General features: G+C 47.3%; 1 protein-coding gene across 1 annotated transcript in view; it reads right to left on the bottom strand.

Annotated features, from left to right (window-relative positions):
* Positions 1-17,193, bottom strand: part of ARNTL (aryl hydrocarbon receptor nuclear translocator like) — a 77,789-nt gene extending 60,596 nt beyond the window's left edge. The window contains exons 1-2 of the mRNA XM_032639803.1: positions 16,389-17,193; positions 12,578-12,650 (exon numbers count right to left, since the gene is read on the bottom strand). The gene's annotated coding sequence lies outside the window, so the exon portion shown is untranslated. The remainder of the gene's footprint in view (positions 1-12,577; positions 12,651-16,388) is intronic.
* Between the last annotated feature and the right edge of the window lie 267 nt (positions 17,194-17,460).

Genomic DNA, 17,460 nt, shown 5'->3' with positions numbered 1-17,460 from the left:
GCTCAAAGTCATCTCTTGTGTGCTGGGTCCCCAGGAGAGGCCACTCGGTCCTCTTCTCCCATGGCACCCTATGACATGCCTGGGTGACAGCACAGCTCGTGTGTCATACTGTCTATTTGCACCTTTCCCCCGTGAGCTCTTGCGAGCAGTGGCTGTGAGTCAATTCCTCTCCATATCCCACCTCCTCGCATGAGGCCTGGGCATGGCGAACACTGGCTAAATGAATGAAGTTCTCTCTGCAGAGAGATGCAGAAGAATTTATACACAAGCAACTGACTCACGCTGCAGCTGCTGTCTGCAGCCGAGACAGGGCAAGAAAGGAAGGCACTGTCACGGAGGCACCAGCAAAGCTCAGTGGGCTGTGCGCTTCCTTTGAGGAGTTTCTCGACCACATAAAGGAACTTCAAGAAATCCGGGAGTCGAGAATCTCAGGGTGCTGGAGGTGTGATGAGCACTGCACCTAGGGAAGGTGTTTTGGGTTTCTGCTGCAGAAACCCTGGCAAATCTCCAACCAAAGCACTCAGGAGTCAGAGACAGAGGGAAGGAAACTGACCTTGTTCCCATGGACTCCAGTCGTCCAGACAGTGAGCCTGGAAGCGGGTCCTACTTGCCTTGCTTTACAGATGCAGACAACAAGTGTCAGAGAGGTTAGTGGATGTGCCCAAGGTCACAGACCTGGGAGGTACAGGAGCCAGCCACACTCAGGTCTTCCTGAGACCAAGGCCTGCATCCCTTCCAGTACACTCCAAAGTCCTGCTCCATCACAGGAGCTCCTATGGCAGCGAGGAGGATGGTTAGAGAGCACCTGAGCCCCAGGTCACACTGAGGAAATGCAGCTCTGGAGCGGGGATGAGGTTTACCCACTGTTACTGGGGAGTCACCAGCAGGATGAAGCTGGAACGACAGTCTCTGACTCGAAGGCCAGGCCCTTGGAACACTGTGCCCACACCTTGTCATTTATTTCTTAAAGGCCTTGCCCTGATCCCAGGATCCCCAGCCAGCAGCTACCAGTTTGGAGCATCCCCAGAGGAGAACCTTCTTTCTATAGAGGAAAATGAGAGAGGACTCACATTTATAGAGTGTCTATTCTGCACCAAACATCTGAGAGGCACCTTTCAAATCTTCATTCACCTATATCTCAAAATGCCTGTATGAGAGAATCATTATCACTATTTTGTAGAAAAGGATGCTGAGGCTCAGAGACATAAGGTCAACAGTGAGAGGTTCACACTGCTAGTAGTAAAAGCGAGGGGGCCGGGATTTGAACCCGCTCTACCTGACTCCAGATCCCTGTTTTCACTAGACCAGACGACCCCTACTTGGATCTAATGAAGCTGACGGCATCCTGGAAGGATAAGTGGTCCGGGCATCAGATTTACCTGCAGGCTCACAAGTGAGGTTACTGCTAAGGAGCTTTGGCCAATACAGGGTAACCTGTTAGCAAGAGCCAGACACAAGGTCAGAGAGGCAGAAAAGAGGTCTCTGGAGAAGACGAAATTCAAAATTTTACACACAGTTAGTAGGCAGTAAGCTGACCATCTCCTGAGACCTGTCCTTTTTAAGGAGGAGATATAGTCAGCAGTTCTCAACCACCTGTGATCAGTTAAGGTCCCTGGTCAAGAATTCACAGATCCCTCCCAAAGGCTAAGGAAATATTCGAGAACATGACTGTAGATGTTAGCACTGCTAAGAGAAAGCTGTGGACAAAAATGAACACAGGAAGTCTGGGAATATCACTTCCCTTTCCTTTCTCCGCCCCCAGTTCAGTAAAGGAAACGTCTACGGTGTCCTATAGGCAAAAAACCACCACTCAGCCTAACAGGGCTCTGACTCCGCCATATCTGGAGTCAGAACACCCGGTCCAGTGCACTGACCCTGACCATCTGTGTGACACTCACTAAGTCAGACCTTTGACTCGAAGTGTTTCCAGATTTAATGAGGGGAGAGGGGAGTGCCTGCTTCACAGGGAGGTCATATGGATGCTATGAGAAAATACATGCGGGAAGAACCTGTCAATGTAAAATGGCTTCATATGTAAGGAGGGGATGCTGGGAATCCTCGGGTACTTCACCACATCACCTGCTGTCTCCTCCTCCCCAAGGCCTGGCACTCCCATTTAAATGCTGACCCGACCTCCATCCTGAGGGCTCAGCCCTTGGAAGGAAAGACAAGGCAGCCCTGGCGGACCAGTGGAAAAGGAAGCCGTGACTTGGCTGTTATTCTTCCAAAGGCTCCCTGGCACAACTGAAATCCTCACATAAGTATTTAATAATTAAATTGGTAACAACAGTTGGGGAACATTTTTGTCACCTTGCAGGATGATAACCATCACCAAAATCTAGGTATGAAAATCATTTAATTAAATCTATAGCTATATATTTCGAATGCTTTTCTAAGACAAATGTGTCATTTTGATGGCATATTTGTGAGTTTTTAAAGTTTACTTTTCTCATGCATGGTTAAGCAAAAAACTAGATTATTGGAGCCATAATTGGATACTCTTAAAAGGAGCATGAACTGGTACAGCCTTTTTGGAGGGCGATTAGGCAATATTGATTCAAATTTTAGATGGCAAACTACTTAGGCCAAAAGTCCCACTTTCAGCTGTCTATGAGCAGAAAAATTTCATGCAGAAGTTCACAGGTTGGTGTAACAATTTCCGCAGCAGCAATGGTTGCAATGGCAAAAATCAGCAACAATCTGGGTGTCTACCAATACAGGGATGATTAAGTAAGCTTAAAATGCACCCATACCATGGAGTACAACTGTTACACATAACAAGGTACATTTATCTGTACATATGGACTTGAAAAGAAAACCATAACAATTGACAGTTAGCTTAAAAAAAAAAAAAGGAAAACTGCAGAACTATAGGCATAGAGAGAGTCTATTTCTACAAAAGTAAAAACGTGCATGTTGGGCATGAGGGCAAAGGAGGTAGGGATTAAGGGGATACAAGCAAATGAAAAAGTCCAGGACTATACCCACCAAAAAGTGCCAATCTCAGGGGAAGGTTGGGAGTGGGGAGGCGGGTGTCACAGAAGACTTTCTTCCTTTATGTTAATGCACTTCTTCAGGGCTGTCTAAATTTGTTACAAGTGTATACTCTTTCATGATGGCAAAAAATTTTTTAAAGCTCATAGGATAATAGCAATTTAAAAAATTGCTTTCAAGGACTCCCCTAAAGTAAACACTGTGGGGCTCAGCACCGCCCCCCTCCTGCATATGGCCCCCATTTCTGTGCGTGCTCACAGGCTGGAAGGGGGTATGGGCTTGCCTGAGAAAAGCCTACAAATGGGGATGGTCTCCAGTGTTAAGAATCCCAAACTCCTCTTTCAATAAGGATTCTGCCAATTACAACTATTGCAATGAGATGGCTAAAAACGACTAAGTATTTTCAATTGTTCAAATTTACATCATAAATTACTGAATTAAAGCAGGTCACTTCTGTTCAACCTCCCTTAAATAGAAGCCATCAAAATGTATATCCTGCCTTATCCAACATTTTACATTGACTTATACGTCTTGCTGAAGACTCTTTCAAAATTATTAATGAGGAAAATCCACAGGGAGGAGAGAAGGTGATTCTACTAAACCCAAAAGAGCCTAAATAAAACACTATAGCTACTTGGCTTATAAAAATGAAAACTTAGCAAGTGAAATAATCTTCTCTATGGTCAACGCTGCCAGTAAAAATAATTCTAAACTGATGCACAGTGTCTAAGAAATGTTGGTTACATTTAGCACAGATTACAAACTCAGTTACCTACAGGTCATGTACAGGAGCAGGGGCTTGGGCAGGGCCGGGCAACCGGAGAAACAAGTCCCCATAAGAGAGACCACCCTACTTCATCACCGCCATGAGGGTCCAGCGCTGCTAGACCTTCGGATTTTTGTAAAGATCTGGAAATCCAGATTTCTAGATAATATCTACCAACTTTTAAATGTTACCCACTAACTTAATGGTTTTAAAACATTGTGAGCACTTAACAAAATACATCTGCAGGCCAGATGCAGCCAATAAGTAGAGAATTTTCAATCTCTGTCTAAAAGTATCTACATTTTAAATTTTTGTTTGATTTCATTTTTGGAAGGATGGGAGGAGACAATGGAATGGTATGGGCTGGAGATAAACACAAGAAAGGCAAGCAGTCGATGTTAAGAAAGTATTTCTAACGTACTCGAGAAAGCAGTGGCATTTGTCTACATCAAATGCTGAATAAACTGCTTACATTCTTCAGCTATATTAGGTACAAAACTCTGAGAGTGAGAATTTCTTGAGCAAATTCTCAGGAATCTGTCCTAAGCAAATGCCCACAATTTACTGTCAATGGACTTACAGAACTTACTATACCACTATGTATTAAAAGTTTATCATAAAAAATTTAAAATAATATGAGCAGCCACAGAACTGATCCTCTGTGCCAGGGGCTCGTCAGACATTGGGCACCTGGGATCACCAATGTGGGTCACACAGCCTCTGGTCAAGATTCCAATTAAGGCCTGTCTGACGAATCTCCCTCCAAAACAAAAACCAAAACCAGTAAAGAACTTAGACTCAACATCATAAAATTGTGCTCTGTCACTTTTTTCAAAGCCAAAACAATAAAAGAGTTATTTGTGCTAATAATAATATCTGCACACAATTTGCAATCCACAAAGTGCTTTTCCCACACACCCATCTCATTTACTGCTCACAGCCTTTACCTGTGCATTTTAGACTTTGTATGCTGTCCAAAGTCTTCTTACGATTATTGACAATGCTACTTTTCAAAAACAACAGTAAAATGATAACAAATATTTGGCATTTTCTACACACCGTGTACAGTGCTAAGCATGTTTTCATTTCACCCTCACAAGAACCTCACAGAGGTGATTACTATGATCACCATCCTGTTATACAGGTGAGAAAACTGAGGCTTAGAAAGCGTGGGTGATCTGTCTTAAGCCCCACCACTAGTAGGCGCAGAGCCGACACTGTGAAGCAGGTCTGCTTCCAGGGCCTGAGACCATTGTGCTGGGTGTCCCAGAGGCTGTAGGGTGATCTCAGTTTGTTTCCAGCAAATGTAAGGAAGCCAGGGGCTTCCCTGGTGGCGCAGTGGTTGAGAGTCCGCCTGCCGATGCAGGGGACATGGGTTCGTGCCCTGGTCCGGGAAGATCCCACATGCCGCCGCGGAGCGGCTGGGTCCGTGAGCCATAGACGCTGAGCCTGCACGTCCGGAGCCTGTGCTCCGCAGCAGGAGAGGCCGCAACAGTGAGAGGCCCACGTACCGCAAAAAAAAAAAAAAGAAAGAAAGAAAAAAAAATGTAAGGAAGGCAGAAGCCGTGGCTAGCGTCCTCCTGCTCCCCACCCCGCCCCTGCCCATGCCCACTTTCCCCACTTGGTCAGAAACCATTTTTAATTTTTATTTTTCCCACTCAAAACCAGTGTGAATCTCTCAGAGCTCAGCCAGCCGGGCCCCAGAGGCCTAGTGAGGTGCCCCGGGGGACCTGGCTTCCCTGCTGCCAGCTTGGGCAATGTAGCCTGGTGCCCTGCCAGCCTGCCAAGGTCTAGATGGGGCTTTCACATCACTGCTGTCTGAATGGGGTCTGGGAAGGGGGTCCTGATAGTCACAACAACCCTATGAAATGGTCAGAGAGGTACCAAAGTGGGGATGGGGAAAAGGGGAGGCGCCTTCAGCTAGAGAGAGGAGGAAAGATCTGTTTAGCCAACAGCTCTGAAATATCTATTATTCAGAGCCCTACATTAGACCCCTGAGAGAAGGAGGCATGGTCTCTAATGTGCACGAGGATAAATTATGCAAGTAAAAACATCGAGCAAGAAACACCCCCCCCCCATACATACTCACCAGCACAGGTACACCCCACACACTCGGAATCATGGTGCAACTGCTCTTAGGGTAGTAACTTCGGTCCTCTTACCCCCTCTGTGGCCCCCTCAGCCCTGACTATACAAGACACTGCCCGGCCACAGAGGCCACACCAGGGATGGTCCCGAGCAGCTGCAGAAGGACAAGGAGGACAGGAACACAGGTCAGGATGGCCCATTGTGGTCAGAGCCATCCTGAGCGTGTGCAGGTCCAGAGGAGCAGAGGACAGGTGAGGGCTCTGTCCTGGGGGAAGAAAGGGGTCGACTTCTTTACACAAGGATGAGGATGGGTTCACAAGGTGGAGGAAAGGCAAAGGGACAGACCCAGCTAGGGACAGATGCTTCCTTAGCACCACTAGCTCTGACACGGAAACAGGAGGGGAGGGTGCAGGCTAAATTGTGGGGACCCCCCCCAGGGAGTTCATGTTCACAGCCCAGACTCTTGTGATGCAAGGGGCAAGGAGATCCGGCAGGTAAGTGGCTGTCTAGGCAGGCAGGTGAGTGGCTGTCTAGGCAGGCAGGCTGTCAGTCAACTCTGCCCTGAGTGCCTGCCTAGAGGTCAGGCTCCTGCCGTCCTGGGGCTTACCAGGCTGCCCAGTGGGAGAATGAACATTCATTCATCTATAACCACACAAACAAACGTAAAATGGCCTCTGGGGTGAGTGCTGAAATGAGTGGGAGGATGGGCTGCTGAAGGCCTGGCAGAGGGGCCTGCAGAGTAGAGAAGAATGGGCAGAAGCACAGACCCAGTCAGGCACCTGGGGACAAACCCCGCTCGCATGCCCACAACTGATCTGGGCCTCAGTTTCCTTGAAAGATATCTTTGGGGTAATAATGATAACCCTGACCTCAGCCAACACCTACTGAGGCCCTAATACTAAGTGGTTACCCACCAAGCACTTTGACAATGTCTGCCCCATTGTGGGCAATCAATAAGCAGTATAAAGTGATAACAGTAATGGTGATGATAAGACCTAGGTTTCTTATCAAGGTCAGGGAAGGCTTCCCAAGAAGAAGCAAATCAGCTGATATCTGAAGGCTGAATGGGCATGAACCAGGCAAAGCAGAAGGAAAATGCATTCCATGCTGAGGGAAGAGCTTCTGGAAAGTCCCTGAAAGGGAAAGCAGCAGCATCATCAGTATTTCCAGGCAAGGAAAGCAGCCCCAAGTGCCCGCTGGAGCACCCTGGTCAGTAGGACACGTCTGTGTTGAAAATGGCTTCTGCTTCAAGGAAGCCTTCCCAGATTACTGTGAACCCCCAAAGAAAACCTGCATTCTCTGCACAATTTCCCAGTTCTGTGGCAGAACCAGGAAGTGAAGGAGAGGCAACAGCATCAAACTGAAAGCCCCACATGAAAACATGAGAAGGTACCAGCTAGCACCTAGGTGCATCACAGCAGCTCCCATGGTAAATACAAACACAGACCTGGCATCCCTGTGCTCAGAGCTTCTTCCTATTTGCTACTCCTCAGTATTCACTGAGGACTTTACAAGGTTCCAAATGAAGATAAAGATGCTGTCGGGCACCTCCACAAAGGACCACCAGCTATCCTTATCCCCCAGCCAGAAAAGCACTCTCAGCTTGAATGTGAAAGGGAAAAGCTGTCAGTGGTTAGCAAGAATCATTATTGGCTAATTTAGGAAACTTGGGATTCATCCAGGAAGCTGGGTGGACCTCACTCCTCAGCATTCCTTGATGGACTATTTTTCACTTTGCATTGCTTTACTATCCCATCAACAACGGGAGTTAAAAATAAAAAAGTCAGGGGCAAAGAATATAGAGAAGATATATTCCCGAGGCCTCAGCAGGCTGAGAGATGCAACAGGCAACCACAAACCCAGGCCCACAACAACCTATCCTGCCATCAAAACTGAGAAGCAAGGAGGCCCCACCCAACTCAATAGCCAATGAACCTCCAGTTTCAAATACATTTGATCACGTTATAAATCTGTTGTTTGGCTGCACAAACAGACTTTGCTATCCTCACTCTTTCAACAAACACTTCCTGAACCAGGTACACAGTGCTGGCACCGAGAACCCAGAGATTTGTGTGTGTGTGTGTGTGTGTGTGTGTGTGTGTGTGTGTGTTCCCCACCCTTAAGGAGCTCAGTTTACTGAGCATAACAGATAGTAAATCAACAGTTACGCCAATAAATGTTTTGGGAGAGAGAGAGAGATGCAGGGTGTTCTGGAAGCCAGGAGGAAGGTCACCTCCAGGTCACAGCGAAGTGCAGGGTGGGGAAAGAAGGTGTCCAGAAAATCAGAAACTTGACCTGAGCTAGCGAAATGGGGAGCAGGGGGTGGGTCATTCCCAGGAAAGGGCCCAGTTCTGGCAAAGGCACCAAGAAGTGATGGCTGTTGAGAGGCCGGGCTGATGTGAGAAATACGGGTTAGGGAAAAGGTGAAACAGGGAAGGTGGCCAAAGGCCAGTTACGAAAAGACTGCAGGCCCGCTGAGGGGGTTTAAGCTCTATTCTATGAGCAATGAGGAGCCCCTGGAGAGTTCTAAGCAGGAGAAAGTCATGACAGATGTGTGAGTTAGAAACATGATGCTGCTGGGAAGTGGAGGTGGACTGAAGGAGGACAGAAGTGTGCCCGGGAAGACCAACCAAGAGGCTGCTGCAACAATCCAAATGAGGAGTCCTAAGCGAAGGGGTGGGCAGGGAGTGACAAAGTAGAACATGGGCTCTTCCAGAAAAGGTGACCAATGGAAGACGACAGTTGAGGGAAAGGACAAAGCCAAGGGTGACTCCTGCAGTCGACATGACTGAGGGGGTGTAGTCCCACCCCAGGCAGGCACCACAGGGAGACAGACACACTGGGTACCAGGCGAGGGCTGAGTTGGAGGTGCCCACAGGATAGGAGCGAGGAAGGAGGGCTGGGCAGAGGTTCTGGGCTGGATCTGCAGATCTGGGTGACTTCAGGAGAGAGGTGAACAGTGGATGAGCTCACCGCGGAAGAATACTGGGACTGACCAGAAAGGGATCAAGCAAAACCTTATTAAGCTAAAGGTAGAGAAAAGAGAACCGGCACAGCAAGCTGCGGAGTCGAGGTCTACGGAGTTGGAGGAGAACCGGGGTGGGTGGCAGGCCAGACAGAAGGGTGAACTGAGGAGAGGGGCCAGGAGGGGAGCGCTCAGCCCTGCCAGAGGCAGGAGGCTGCTCTGGCCCCAGGAGGGAGCTCTCGCTGGGGGGAGCAGTTAGCTGGGCGTTAGCAACCACAGCCAAGCAAAAGAATTAAAACAGAGTGGACGGCTTAGACGACATATCTGCAGTCACCCCGAAGTGCATTATTATGGCTTTTTTCAGAGGATTATCCTGCCTGCCTGACCTCAGACTGCACATCTCACCTGTCTATTCTGTCTGTCTCCCCTGCCAGCTCACCTGCCTCACGAGGACAGAACCTGTCCTGTGTCACCTGCAAAACTGCGGTGCCGACGGCAGTGCCTGGCACACAGAGGTGAAGCTCCTTGTCCCAAGTTGCCTGGCTCACTAGAAACAACAAATATTCAATCAGCACATGCTACACGCCTAATACCAGGCTGGATGCTGGGGGTACGGAGGGAAACAAGTCAACGCAGGACCCTGGCCTCGGACCTTGAAGTTGGAGGTGAGCAGAGAGAGATGCAAGTATTTAAACAAAAAGTAGATTATAACTGCCTTAGAGCTAGGACTGGAACCTGACTGTCATGCCTTCTAGTGAGATTTCCTTTCCAAGCCCAAACCTGCCACCTTCTCCAACTAAATGAAAATTTCAGCAGGGGAAACAGTTAGTGTTTGAAGTTTGGCCTTAGTCTCCCCCAAGGATCCCATACTGCTTCCACACTTTTAATAGACTCCTAAGGAGCAGAAATACCCACCACAGCCTCTGAATATTTAACCTTAAGAACTCATTCTGTCTCCAGTCCTTCTATGTAAGTTAGAGGAGAAATTCCAGACCCAGGTGGGAGAAAACAGAAAGTGGCCTAAACTAAGGGGGCCAGATAGGTCTGGGTTCAAATCCCTTGTAACCTCAGGCAACCTCCTGTGAGTTAATTTCCTTATTGCTGAAGTGGGAACACTAATTCCTCTTTCACAGGTGGTTGCAAAGATGAAATAAAATGATACCTACAGAGTACTCGGCACTATGCCTGGGATATAGTGAGACTTCACTAAAAGGAGGCTCCAAACCAGTTCCACCTGTTGCTTTTATGACTCCATCTCTAACTGCTATATTTGCAAAAACCAAGCAAAAGACTACTCAGAATTCAAACCAAGGAACATACACTCGAAATGCTCGGAACATAAATTGCTATCTAGTTGAGCGACTTGAGGAATTATCGCAAATTCCCATACTTGGGCAGACTCTGCAGTAAGGAGTTTAATTTCCGTTTCTTGCTCTACCCTATTTTCTCCTCCAACTCAGGCAAATGCAACTATTTCCCCAACAGATCACATCTTGTCTCATGGCAAGGGTCCAAACATGGGCTAGATTCCGTTGGTGCAAGTTATGACAGAGCTCAGAACACCACACCTCAAAGAAAGCATAAGAACGCAATCACAAGCCCAAGGTACACACAAACTCCCAAACACACTTGGCTCCAGAGAAGGACAAGAGAACCGGTCATGGCTTGCTTTGCTTGCCTCAAAGCTAAAGAAAGGGTTATTTTGGCATGCAGACGCTGAAATCTTTGTGTCTCCGTTCTTTTACCATCCAAACTCTCCGTAAGTGGTCACTTTTACTAATGTATCTGATTCTTTACCCGTCATTTATGATGGACCCTGTGCAACCTGGCTTCCTCCGCTCTTCCCCTCTCCCCACATCTCATTCTCAAGGCCAGCGGTAGCCACCTTGTCACCAATTCGGCAGCCTTCCCTCAGGTCCCTTCTCTGTGGTCTCTGCTGTCCCATCCTCTTCCCTTCCTGGGACTCTCTCCTTCAGCCCTCTGCTCATCACGGGGAGAACTTATTAATCCTATGGTTTCTGTTCTACACCTCTAGACCTACCCTTCCCAGCCCTGGCTTCAGCCCTGCATTTCTTTTTTTTTTTAAAGGTTTTTTTTGATGTGGACCATTTTTAAAAATAAATAAATAAATCTATTTATTTAATTTTGGCTGCGCTGGGTCTTCGTTGCTGCGCATGGGCTTTCTCTAGTTGTGGTGAGTGGGGACTACTCATCACAGTGGCTTCTCTTGTTGCAGAGCACGGGCTCTAGGCACGTGAGCTTCAGTAGTTGTGGCTCACAGGCTCAGTAGTTGTGGTTCGCGGGCTCTAGAGCGCAGGCTCAGTAGTTGTGGCACACGGGCTTAATTGCTCCGCGGCATGTGGGATCTTCCTCGACCAGGGATCAAACCCGTGTCCCCAGCACTGGCAGGCAGGTTCTTAACTACGGTGCCACCAGGGAAGTCCTGATGTGGACAATTTTTAAAGTCTTTATTGAATTTGTTACCATAATGCTTCTGTTTTACGTTTTGGTATTTTGGCCACAAGGCATGTGGCATCTTAGCTCCTCAAGCAGGGATCAAACCCGCACCCGCTGCATTGGAAGGTGAAGTCTTAACCACTGGACTGCCTGGGAAGTCCCCAGCCCTGAATTTCTAATTGCCTACTAGACATATCCTGTGGATGAATCAGTACCATCTCAAATTCAGTGTATCAAAAACTGGACGCATCAACTACCCTTCTCCATCCCCAACAGCCACATTTCTGTCAATGTTACCATTGTTAACTATCAAGTTTAAACTTTCATCTTCTTTGGCTCCTGTCTTTAAAGTCTAAGAAGACCATAAATCCTATCATTCTTCCTTTGCAATATCTCTCCTATTGGACCTTTTCTCCATTTTAAGCACTGTTAACCACATGACCTCACACCTGGATTGCTACTGCAGCCTTGGAACAGGACCCATGCTTCTTGTCCAGCTATCAGATGAATGCTCCTAACATGTTACTCCGGCCATTTCACTTCTTTGCCCCAAATAACTTCAATGGCTTCCCACTGCCTTCAGGACAAAGTCCAAGTGCCTTAGCCCAGCACAGCATTCAGGGTCTAGAAAAGGAGTGGGCAAACTAGAGCCCACAGGCCAAATCCGGCCCACGACCTGTTTCTATAAATAAAGCTTTTTTGGAACACAGCCACACCATCATATACATATTAACTATGGCTGCTTTCCCACTATAATGGCAGAGTTGAGTAGCTATGACAGAAACCATATGGCCTAGGAAGCCAAAAATATTTACCATCTGATCCTTTACAGAAAAAATTTGCTGACCCTGGTCTAGAATAGAATAATCAACCACCAGCAGATCCTGAAGAAGTTCTTACTCACCACTCCTTTGGATGAAGTTTTTGTTCCTGTGGGTCTTCTGCTGAGCCCACTTTCTTTACATCTTACACCCACCTTCTCAAGCCTGAAAAGCTTATTTCACTCCCCCCCGGACTTGTCCATCCTTCAAAATGCAGCCAAAGCTGCACCTCTCTGTGAGGCCAGCTGCGTCCATCCCTTGCACCCCTGGGTGTTTCTCCTCTGGCTTCTCCCTCTGCACCTACTGCAGAAACCTACAGTGGGATCCACTTCTCCTGTGGATCTTTTCCACCTATACTGTAGGCTTCTCTAGGGTCCAGGCTTGGTACCCTTCACAGAGCAGCACCAATGATAACTACCTTGCCCTTCATTCCAAATACCAATCCTTGACAGCATAATTTGGTAAGAAGGCATCAAACAAACTTACCAATGAAGGCCTAGCATTCCACATTTGAAAAGTTAAGCTTGGGTCCAAAAGCATGCACTCTAGCCAGCACCACCTAAAAGCCAATGAAATAAGAGTTTAACTTTAAAAGAGAATATTTACATGTTTTCTTTAAATTTACAACCCCAATAAGTTTTGATTTACTGTCCTCCCAGGATGTCTATCTCTGCTTCTCTGCCTAGAAAATACTGCTCATCCTTCAAGTCCACTGGGCAGCCTTTCCCTGGAAGCCATCCCAGTGTCCCAGACAGGCCAGGCACCCTCCTCTCGGCTCCCATGGAACCCCGGTGAGACATTTATGGTAACATGCGGTACAATGTAGCATAATTTCTTATTTGGGAATGGGGTCCCTAGACTGTAGGCTTATCAAGAGAAGCGATCTGAGAAATTCACCCCTTCCCTTACCTCCAGTGCCTAGAATACTACGGGCATTTAGACAGTCCTCAATAAATATTTGTAAAATGGGTGGAAAAATAACCTACTCAATTCATGAACACATGCCCAGGCATCTAAACTTCTGCTAGGCCGCAATTTTCATCAGAGAAATGCATGCTTCAATCCCACTGCTTTTAATAGGCAACGGGTTTAACAGGAAGGATTAATGAGATTAAGCTTCTAAATGCACATCTCTGGAATGACACTCCCATGGGCAGAAACCTTTAGAGGCTCCCAGAACCTAAGAAGGCAAGCCCAACTCCACAGCCAGGCTGCCAGGCCTGCAGCAACTGGCTCAGCCTGAGTCTGCAGCCTCAGCTCCTGTGATCTCCCCCAGTGGATGCTTCAATCTAGACAGATAGAACTGGTGCCCAGACCCTTCTCTCAGCATTCCTTCCAGCTGGATGTCTTCCTCCCCTTCTCTCCACATGATCTCCTTCTACTGCAATGACTTCCATTTCAACATCATATTCCCAACCAAGGTCATGGTGGGGCTCAATAAGATTTTTTTTTCCTTTCTGATTTTGTGTGTGTGTGCGTATGTGGTGGTAAAACACACATAACAAAATGTACACGCTCAGCCGTTTTTAAGTGTGCAGTTCAGTGGTGTTACATATGTTCACACTGTTGTGCAACTACTACCATTCATCTCCAGAACTGAACCTTTATACCCCTTACACAGCAACCCTACCTTCTCCCTTCCTCTCAGTCCACGGCACTCAAAAAGTTTTTGTGGAATGAATCAATGAATCATTGAACGAATGAAGACATGAGTTAATCTGACCCCAACCCTCCCCACAAAAGCCAGAAGTACTGTCTGTTTCTGCTGGGCTCCCACGATACTATCTTCACATCTTTCTCAGACTTGTTTCAATGAATCTTAAATGACCCTTTTTTGCATACCTGTATTCTCCTTCAAGGCGGGAACTATGACTTATTTGAAAGGCTAAGCTTGGGTCCAAAAGCATGCATTTAGCTTCTCCTCCATGTTGTTAGATCCAAAGGGTGAGTCTGAGTCCTCCTCTTACAGCTTTTGCTACCAGTGAATCATGCCCTCTTGTTTGACTACTCTCTTCACTTGGCTTCCAGGCTAGCACTCTGGGTTTTCCATCTACCTCACTGGCTGTTCTTTCCCTTTGCTGGTTCTTCCTCATCTCCCCACCTCTTAATGTAAGAGTGCCCCGGGGCTCGGTCCTAGTTCTCCTGTCTTCTCTGTATTCCTTCAATCACCCCCTGGGTGATCTCCCCTAGTCTCATACCACCTATAGACTGAGGATGCCCAGATTTCTCTCCAAGTGCAGACCTCACCTCTGGACTCCTGGCTAATATATCCTACTGCCTGTTTCAGGTAAGATGTCAAGTGGACAGGAGGTCTGTGTGAGATGTGTTCCATGTCTCAAACTTGACACGTCTCACACAGACCCCTGATCTTCCCCCAGACCTGCTCCTCCAGAATCTTATCCATCTCAGTTTAAGGCCATGGTCTTCCAGTTGCCCAGGCCAAAGATTCGGAGTCATTCTCGTCTTGTCTCGTCTCTTTCTCTCTTATTCTCTATCCAATCCTCTGGTTTTTACCTTCAAAATATATTCACAATGTGACCATTTCTCACCTCCTCCACCACTACCAGCCTAGATTATTGCAATAGCCTCCTAATTGGTGTCCCTGCTTTCCCTGCTTCTATTTTTGGTGTCACTCCCACTTCCACCCATAGCCTATTCTCAATACAGGAGGGAATCTGTTACAACATAAGTCAGATTATGTCATTTCTTTGCTTAAAATTCTTGCAAGCCTTCCCAGCAAGGACAATGCCAAAAGGATAAATGTTTCCAGAGCAGACCTGCAGGCCCCGGGGCAGCAATGGGGGAGGCAGGACCTTCAGGCCTGCATCTTCCTCCCAACCATCTATTTCTCGACTGGCAGTCCTGACACACCTCCTATTATCTGATTCCTTAAAGAAAGGAAACTTTTAAAGGGATAAAAGTAGAATCAATCAGCTTCCTTTTCCAGTTAGGACACCACAAGAAGCCAGTAACACCCACATTTCTTAAGAAGCAATAAGAAAGATATGTCGAGTCTGCCACCACTTAATGACTAGTTTCCAAAGAGAAAGCTAGCCTCTCAGGGAACAGTTGGTGCTGGTGGTGAGTCCTCCTGAAGCACCCCCTGCCCCCTCCAGCTGTTCACCACGCCCTATTTGCCTAATTGTCTCCAGACTCTGTCCCCCTCTTCAACCTCCCGACGCTGTGGCTGGAGGGTGAAGTCCAAATGACGTAAGAATCCAAGGACTTGAATTAGCTCAGGTCTCATCTGTTCTCCCCAGAACTACAGCAGCAGCCTCTCTACCAGTCTCCCCAGCTCTACTCATTTACTTATTTCCAACTACAACTTTACACAGTGATAATTTTAAGAAAACCTAAATTTGATCAAGTCCCCTGCTTTAAAACTCTCCAAAGAGTTCCTACATTGCCATACTATAAATTCTTCAAAAGATATTATACAGTGAACCATAGTAAATATTCTTTTCTATCTTCCGTAGATGCTTTTCTTCTGCCTTCTTCCTTAGAAGTCCTTGCTTGCGAGCCCCCTGGTGGCCTAGTGGTTAGGATTCCGAGCTTTCACTGCCATGGCCCAGGTTCAATCCCTGGTCGGGGAACTGAGATCCTGCAAGCCGTGCAGTGTGGCCAAAAAAAAAAAAAAAAAAAAAAAAAAAGGCCTGCCTTGATCTAATGGGGTGGGTAAACCATCCGGCTCAGATTAGTCTACTCCCTGCAACAGTGATAGGTCAAAAAGGACAAGCACATCACCCAAGCTGGGCCAACCATAGCCTTTCTCTAGGATTAATATATGGATGCAGAGAAAGGAGTTCTCCCTTCACTGGAATTGGTAAGTGGGAGCTGTCAGCAGTGGTGCCCCCCAGGGAGGGTGGCCTGTCTGCAGTAGGAAAGACTGATATCAACAGACAAAGAATGTAAGGTGCCAGATAGACCACCAGCAGCATCAACTCCCATTCCAGAACCTCTTGCTTTTGTGAACTCCTACAGCACCCTTCCCAGTTATGGAACCAAGAACTACCCACTTATGCCTCAGCTAGCTGGAGTCCCAACAGGCCCACCATGACGTTTCCTGTATCTGTGCCTTTCCCCACAATGTTTCCTCTGCCCAGAATGTGTGCTCCTTGGGTTTTACACAGCAGCCAGGCTTACTCTGCGGAGCCGGCCCTGAAGGGAAGCACAGTTAGTCCAATCTTCCAGTCATGCTCTAAGAGGCCTAGAATATACCTACTCTGTTACACTTACACCACTCCCCTAGCTCCCCAATCTCCTAGCTAGTTGCCCAAGCTAGAAACCTCAGACTCACCTGGTCCTCGGACTTCCTCGTGGCCCGCATGGACTCTCCCTTCTTCCTTTCTGCCCCACGTCTGCTGTCGCAGTCCAGAAATGCATCCTCACCTCCCTGGGCCCAGGCACCAGCCTCCGGGTCTCTCTGCCACTCCCCTCCCCATCCCTCCACACTGCTGCAGAGTTGAACCTCCAACATCCCTCCTGCCACCTACAGAGTCAAACCCCTGGCGTGAAGGCCCTTCACACACTGGCCTTCAACCCAATCCTCTAATCTCTTCCCAACCACTTCCACTTCCAGGAGAATGCAGTAGACACACCTTTCCCTATTCCACCTGCTGTGCACAACAAAACCCCCTGCACATGATATGTAAAACAAACAAGAGAGGACTCTGAAAGGCGGAGTGAAGAAGGCAGACCAGTGAGGGGCCTCAGGCCCGGAGGAAGGACACCATGGTGAGTGGCCTGCATTTTCTTTTTGCCTCACTTGGAACGGAAGAAACCTGGAGATGCCAACAAGCACAGACGAAAAAGGCTCCAACGAAAGCTTGCTGCCTCGAGCAAGATAGACAACTTTAGATAGTAACTGCCCTATATCAGCCAAACACCACAGAAAACCCCATGGTCCCACCCACACCCATACAACGAAGTGCAAATGACATGTGCAAAAATCATCTACAGCTAACCATACACTTAATGGTGAAAGACTGAATGCTGCCCCCCAGGATTAGGAATAGGCAATGCTGCCCACTCTTACCACTCTTACTCAGCAAAGAGCCAGCACAAGAGGCAACAAACGGAAATAAAACAGATTGGAAAGGAAGAAATCATCTGTATTTGTAGATTATGTGATTGTCTAGATAGAAAATCCTGTGGAATATACAAAAAAAAAAAAAAGCCTACAACTAATTAGTGAGTTTATCTAGGATGTAGGATACAAAATAAAAACTCAATTGTTTTTCTGTATACTAGCAATGAACATGTGGACACTGAAATTAAAAATACAGTACCATTCACAATCACTAAAAAAAGAAAAAGAAAAGAAAATGAAAGAAACACTCAGGTGTAAATATAATTTCTTCCAGCAAATC

This window comes from Phocoena sinus, chromosome 8 (genome assembly GCF_008692025.1).
Source record: "Phocoena sinus isolate mPhoSin1 chromosome 8, mPhoSin1.pri, whole genome shotgun sequence".
NCBI classification, from domain to species: Eukaryota; Metazoa; Chordata; class Mammalia; order Artiodactyla; family Phocoenidae; genus Phocoena; species Phocoena sinus.
This window is presented reverse-complemented; position numbering and strand designations above follow the sequence as displayed.